The sequence below is a fragment of the Benincasa hispida genome, chromosome 1 (assembly GCF_009727055.1).
Source record: "Benincasa hispida cultivar B227 chromosome 1, ASM972705v1, whole genome shotgun sequence".
Taxonomy (NCBI): Eukaryota; Viridiplantae; Streptophyta; class Magnoliopsida; order Cucurbitales; family Cucurbitaceae; genus Benincasa; species Benincasa hispida.
The window spans coordinates 87863201-87869544 of record NC_052349.1 but is presented as its reverse complement, the minus strand read 5'-3'; the positions used below and the strand labels follow the sequence as shown (position 1 = coordinate 87869544).

Here is a 6344-nt window from a genome sequence, read left to right as displayed (position 1 = left end):
TAGAATTAACATTCTGAGATCTCCTCTTCCTGTCAGCTCCTGCGTTATATGTATCGTCCACCCATTCCATGTTGTGTTTAGCATTGCGGTCTAATATCCTCCTTAGCTTTATTGTAAGATTTATCCATAATTCCACTAGCTGCAGCTGCGTCGGCTGCCATCTGCGATGCTCTATTTAATCCACCAATAAAAATTCTCCATCTGGATAGTTAGTGGTAATCCATGGTTCGGGCAATTTTTGACAATCCCTTAAAACGCTCCCATGCGGCGCTTAAGGTTTCAGCTTCTTCTTGCTCAAAGTTCATGATCTCTCGACGCCTTCTTGCGTTAGTGGTAGGTGGGAAGTATTTTTATATGAATTTCTCCACCAACTTCTCCCAGGTTGTGATCTCACTAGGCTTCAGTGAGCTTACCCATTGCTTGCATGATCACGCAAAGAATAGGGGAATAGGGATAGCCTGGTCGCTTCTGGAGTGATTCCAGGAATCACAAAGAAGTTACACGTTTCCAGGAAATGTTTTATGTGGGTGTGAGGATCTTCTACACAACCACCCTAAATTGTCCAGCAGTTTGGAGCATTTGAAGAATCACAGATTTCATTTTGAATCTTGTCCCATCTAGCGTAGGGTATATGATTTCTGGTGAGAATTCATACAATACAGGAGACGTATACTCATGGGATGCGTACTACTGTTCGCCATTAAGATCGGATTTTGCGCAACGTGAGCTAGTTGTTGAGCTAAGTTCTGATTTGCCTGGTTGTCTGCCATTTCTTGATGCCTGTTTTGTTGTCTGAGAAGTTGTTGCCATAACCTTCGACGATGATTAGATCGGTTTCTACATTGGAAGGTCCTTTCAACTTCGGGGTCATATACAAGTTCAGGAGTGCTCTCCCTGCTCATAAACCTTTACAAGCTTAGGCTTAGCTCGTAATACTCCCTCGGCTAAAGTGTTCGTACAAAAGATACAAGCAAAATTTCTAGTTAGTTTTGATGTTGAATCCCCGACAACGGCGCCAAAAACTTGTTCGTTGCTATCGTTATTCGAGTTGGGAGTGTATTGTATAAAATGAATTCAAAAAACAAGTTCCAAGTACGAATGATGCGTTTATCCTTTGATGCGTTGATGTATTCGTAACGCGTTGGTGCATTATAGATGTGCAACAGAACGCATGACACTCCTTCTATTGACGTTCAAGTTTTCCTAAATCAGACCCAAGTATAAATCCAATTTAGGTTCCTGGTATGTCCAGGGTCGAACTCAGGGATTCAGATTAAGCTAACACAGACTTTGCGTTGTAACTGTTGTAGGGATTTCCTAAAATGTATGAAGAAATGTGTTATTTACACTAAGGTGTTGTGTGTGTGCAAGAAGATACTGGGTTGGGTAGAGAATAATGAATCGTGTGGAAATGGATTTTAATGCAAGTGGTATGCGTCGATCTAAGATGAATGTATACGAACTAGAATGTGATGTGAATGAGATGGCTTGCTTATCTTTGTTTATGCGTTAGACTCTTATTTGACACTTTTCAATGCGAATAACATACAAAACCTATCTCTAGGATGCATGCGTCAAACACAGGATGCAGTAAGACACTAGTATGTCTATCTCTAGATGTACTATGTGTTCTAACTTAATGCTAGCTTATTTATTCTCTCGAGTCTAAGCTAAAGATGCTTTTACCAATTGATCATGGAATTTTGCATGAAATATAGATGCATCCAACATAAACAAAAAATAAACAATGGCAAAGTGTGATAGATCAAATATATGAATTCATAAAGAAGAAGATTGTCTTTACAAAAGCAATACATAATCAGATGAAAGAATGAAAGAGATAAATGAGATGAAAGGAACTGAGTGAAGCTGTAGAGTACAATCTCTTGTATCTCTTTGGCTCAATTCTAGTTGTGCACAATTACTTGTATAAGAGTTGGATAAAGTGTCTCTCTCAAGCTCGGCTTCCTCCACTCCTTGATCGGCGGTGATGGTGGTTCTCTTCCCTTCTGCCCTTCTTGGCACCACAGCACAGCTCTAAAGATCTAAAACTATGACTAAGCTAATACTGAGAGTGAGAACTTGAAATTTTCTGAACTTCGAACTCTTGAGGGATTTCATCTATTTATAGGCTTTGGTCATCTCCAGCTTGGTGATGGGCAGCATTAAAGTCCATGCCCTGGTCAGCTGCTTGACACTTAGAAGCTTTTCAAACGCCGTCTGCTGCAGGTGCCCATGCTTGTAAGTGATGATTTGACACAAACAGCCTGAATTGATGAATCTTCCTTGCGTTGAATCCCTCTGATGCATGGCTCATGTGTTAGAAGTTTGCCTGCGACACTTCTTAATCATGCGTTAGCCTCTTGTTGAAATCCTGCAATATAATGCTTTATTGACGTAGTAATTTATTAATAAACATTCTTTTGCATGAGTTTGCTAATGTTTGAGTAATTCCACCCCCAAATTTGTATTTCTATAAGTTATCACCACCCCCAAATTTGAACAATGCTTGTCCTCAAGCATTCCATAAATAATTCTTTGTTATTTCCCTTGTCTTTAGTGTGCAGAGTTCGCCTTTCATCATATTCAATTATAAGCTTGAGACAAGAGTTTGGAAAATGTAACGCGGATTGACTCTTTTCTAAAAGGAATAATGTTTAGTTTCAGGTGCAGCAAGCCTTTCATCAATAACTCCTTCAGTTTCTCAAAACATTCCCGTTTTTTATAAACCCGCAATGCGTTAGATGCTTTTTAAAATCAATTCCGGATAAAAAGAAAAAAAAATATGAATTTTCAATTACCCATGCGTTGTTCCATGTATCCCACTTTCGTTTTGGCTTGCTGATTGTAAGACTTTAATAACTGCATCAAATTGAGTTTTTATTAGTTTGATGAAATGATTAATGCAAAGAGTATATCGCTTTTCACTTGAGAGGATAAATCCACATAAACCGGTTGTAGTCATCAATGAATGAGACATAGTGATTACATAAGATACGATGATAAAAGTCCATGTCCCCATTACCAGTTCCCGGCAACGACACCATAAACTTGATTGACATATAATGCATGATGCCATAAACTTGTAAGCATAAACTTTATCTTCTTATGTCATACAACGCTTAAGATGCAGTGATTCTAAATAGGCATATGGATGGTGATGAATGATGGGTCATACAAGCTCATGTTACCTTCTCTCGACAAATCAGAATGGCATCTTCACTTTTGCTCTCACAGGTGAGCATGCTTTAGCTAAACATCTTTATTTCTTTAGCACAGATTAAGTTACTTGTTTAATTCATATTAATTACCAAGGGATTAAGAAAATATCGTGGAAAAAAAAATTAGTGGAGGAACGGAAATAGACAGAAATGTGGAAATGAAAATGATCATGACAATTAATTATAAAATCAAACGTCTAATACATGGTTGTGAATGATTTAGACTAAGAAGATGAAGTAGAGTTAGAAACAGATACAGAAGAGTGCCAATGTCTTGACATTGATCTGGATGGAGAGATTGATTGTCAGCGTAGATGGAGTGAACAGAATGATGACCTTCCCCTCAGGCTTGCTCAACCGGTAGAGTTGGTCTAGGTATAGAGTTTCATGGCGGGGATTTGGAATGATTCTACCCTGAGACTCACCTCTCGGCCTTGTCTCTTTTCTTCTCGGATCTTCTCAGATCAGCCTCTCTCTCAATAGCCTCGTATCAATTATCCCCCGTATCAAGTATATTTTTTAGTGAATTCTTTAAGGGTATTTATAGATGAAAGCTTTGACTCTCTGACTTGTGGTCCCCACTTTATCGTTATGGATATTTCGAAAATGGTGGAATAAATATTTCTTCTATTATGCAATCAGTCCATCGAAAATGCACAACGGTTAGTTGTACACGTGTCAAAATCCTCCGCGATTGCATTGCTCATTTGCATCTTTCGATCGTGTGCTTGCATGTGGTGTTGTTTTTATTACTGCATGCGGTTGAAGTTCAGTTATGGATCATTTGTCGCATGCGCCGTCATTGCGTTGATTGTCTATTCATTCCTGAATGATGGGCGCAATGCGACGTAGATGCGTTAATCCTTTTTCTTTTGAGCCATGAACGCATACGGTGACTGGATTACCTGCAAAACAGACGAAATATTCTTTTCTACCATCACAATGGTATTAGTGGGTGTATTGACGATAATTTATAATTATTGTATTTCTTAGCCCATTTCCATACAATTGACACAACTTTCCTATCTTTTAACCGCAATATCTAAATAAAGCAATATAAATAACTTGTATTTCTACAAGTTATCACACCCCCAAATTTAGATATATGCTCGTCCTCAAGCATATCTTTGACTAAGGCAATAAAGATCAATTCCTATCCTATATTTTTGCATCGATTGGTTGCTCTGAATGCTCCACTTAGGCACATTACTTGACAATGCATTTTTCTTCTATTCTTGCTAAGTCGTATCAAAACCCTACTTTATTCTTCTATACTACAAATTTCTGCTCAAAAATGCTTTTCTAGTTTAAAAAAGAATGTTTACCTCTTCTTTATCAAAACAACTTAATGTGTCTATATACGATGGTCAAATCTTGCGTCATTTATTAGAGAATGTTGGTCATGATTACACTTTTCGTTTTGGCTTGTTCCCACGGGTGTCATGCAAACATCTAAACACAGTTGGGTGCCAATTTCAACTTTACTCATGATATTCAGAGGAGTTGTCTCTTGCATTCTTTTATTTTTTTTTTCTTTTTCATATTGCATTGTTCTTGGAAACCCACTTTTGTTTTGGCTTGCTCCCACGGGTGTCATGCGTACATCCAACTACGAGCAGGTTCCTTTCACAACTAACTTTTATTAGGTTGGGATTATTTTTTAGTTTTCCCTTGCGCTGACATTGGAGTTTTGTATGATTTTTTTTTTAATGAAAAATGAACGCATTTTTCTTAATGACCGTATACTCTTGATCTCATCTGCTCATATCTTTCCCACCCCAAAATTTAGAGATGCGCAAGGTCTTCATTGCGTTGTTTGGACATAATAGACAAACACTTAGACAAAATTTCAAAAAGAAGATTTGAGCAGAATTTTGAAGGGCAAAAGCTAAAGTATTGCTAAGCTACGAATTAACTAAGTGTTAGCTAGAAATTACAAAGTATAGGGAATGCTTCTAAGTGAATGCATATTATACATCATTGCAGCGCAAAAGATCAAGAACATCACAAATATTGACAAAGGATGATAAAGAAAAAGGCACAGACACATAGAGAGAATTGCTACTTAGTTGTATTGAAAATTCACTAAGTATACAAATAATTAAAAATTAACGCAATACAAAAATTGTTGGCCTATACAAAGAATCAAAGAATTTCGTTAAACAATGAATGAAATAAATGGCCGCATAAAATAAATAAATGTAAAGATTCTTATTGATGAGCAGGAGGGTCTGGAGGAAGGTTCTGATGCGGTACGGATGGAGTCTCTTTGAAAACCAGATGCTGCCTAAGATATGAAGGCATCATAGAACCATGAAGATATGCTGTTAGAAAATTAAAGTACTCATAGTTGCGGTCTGCAAGCTGTCTTTGATGGCGATGGATCATATAAATGTTGCGCTGAATATTGATCAACGCCTCCCTTGACGTAGCAGCACTGCGTTGTATATCGTCGACTTGCTCCATTACCACATTAAATTTCTGGTTGAAGAAGGCTTGTTGCTGAACGAAAAGTTGTTGTTGTTGGAAGAAGAGGGACTGCATTTCTGCTAACTCAGCAGCCAAGGAGGCGACAGTGGGTGGTGCCCGTAATGTCTTGCCAGTAACGTTTTGGGGTTGGGCAGAGGTGCCTTCACCCAAATCGTGTGGGTCATCAACATATGGCGGTGGAAAGAAATGTTGCGATGATGATGCTGAAGGTGAGGATGAGGCTGCTGGATATGCGGTTGGAGAATTTGGGGCAAGAAGAAGGTTGGTCAAGTGCTCAGGAAGGGAAGAAGAAGAAGGTTGTGCGGGAGGGCTTGGAGGGCGAATTATTAAGGGTAAAGGGTCCAAGGGTTCTAGTTCTTGCGTTGTTTCTTCTTGGATTTTCTCCTTTCCCTTATCATCTTTGTGCTGTCTCTTCGGCTTGGGCTCTTGCGGCATATTCAAATCAATTTTAGGCCTCTTTAAAGGGAGCTTAGGGCAGTGTGGGGAATCTTTGAGGAGCAACCTCAAAATCTTGACGTTGATCAAGTCGTGAACTTCTGCCATTGGCTTTTCATCAATGCCCACACCCAATGATAGGCATAAACTTGAAACCATCCATGGGAAGAAGTACTGCCCTCTTATGTGCCCCACAAA

General features: G+C 38.7%; 1 non-coding gene across 1 annotated transcript; it reads left to right on the top strand.

Annotated features, from left to right (window-relative positions):
• Positions 1-217: 217 nt before the first annotated feature.
• On the top strand, positions 218-320 carry LOC120070381. Its single transcript, XR_005479876.1, has one exon. It is a non-coding gene; the product is annotated as a small nucleolar RNA R71 (small nucleolar RNA).
• Positions 321-6344: the final 6024 nt, after the last annotated feature.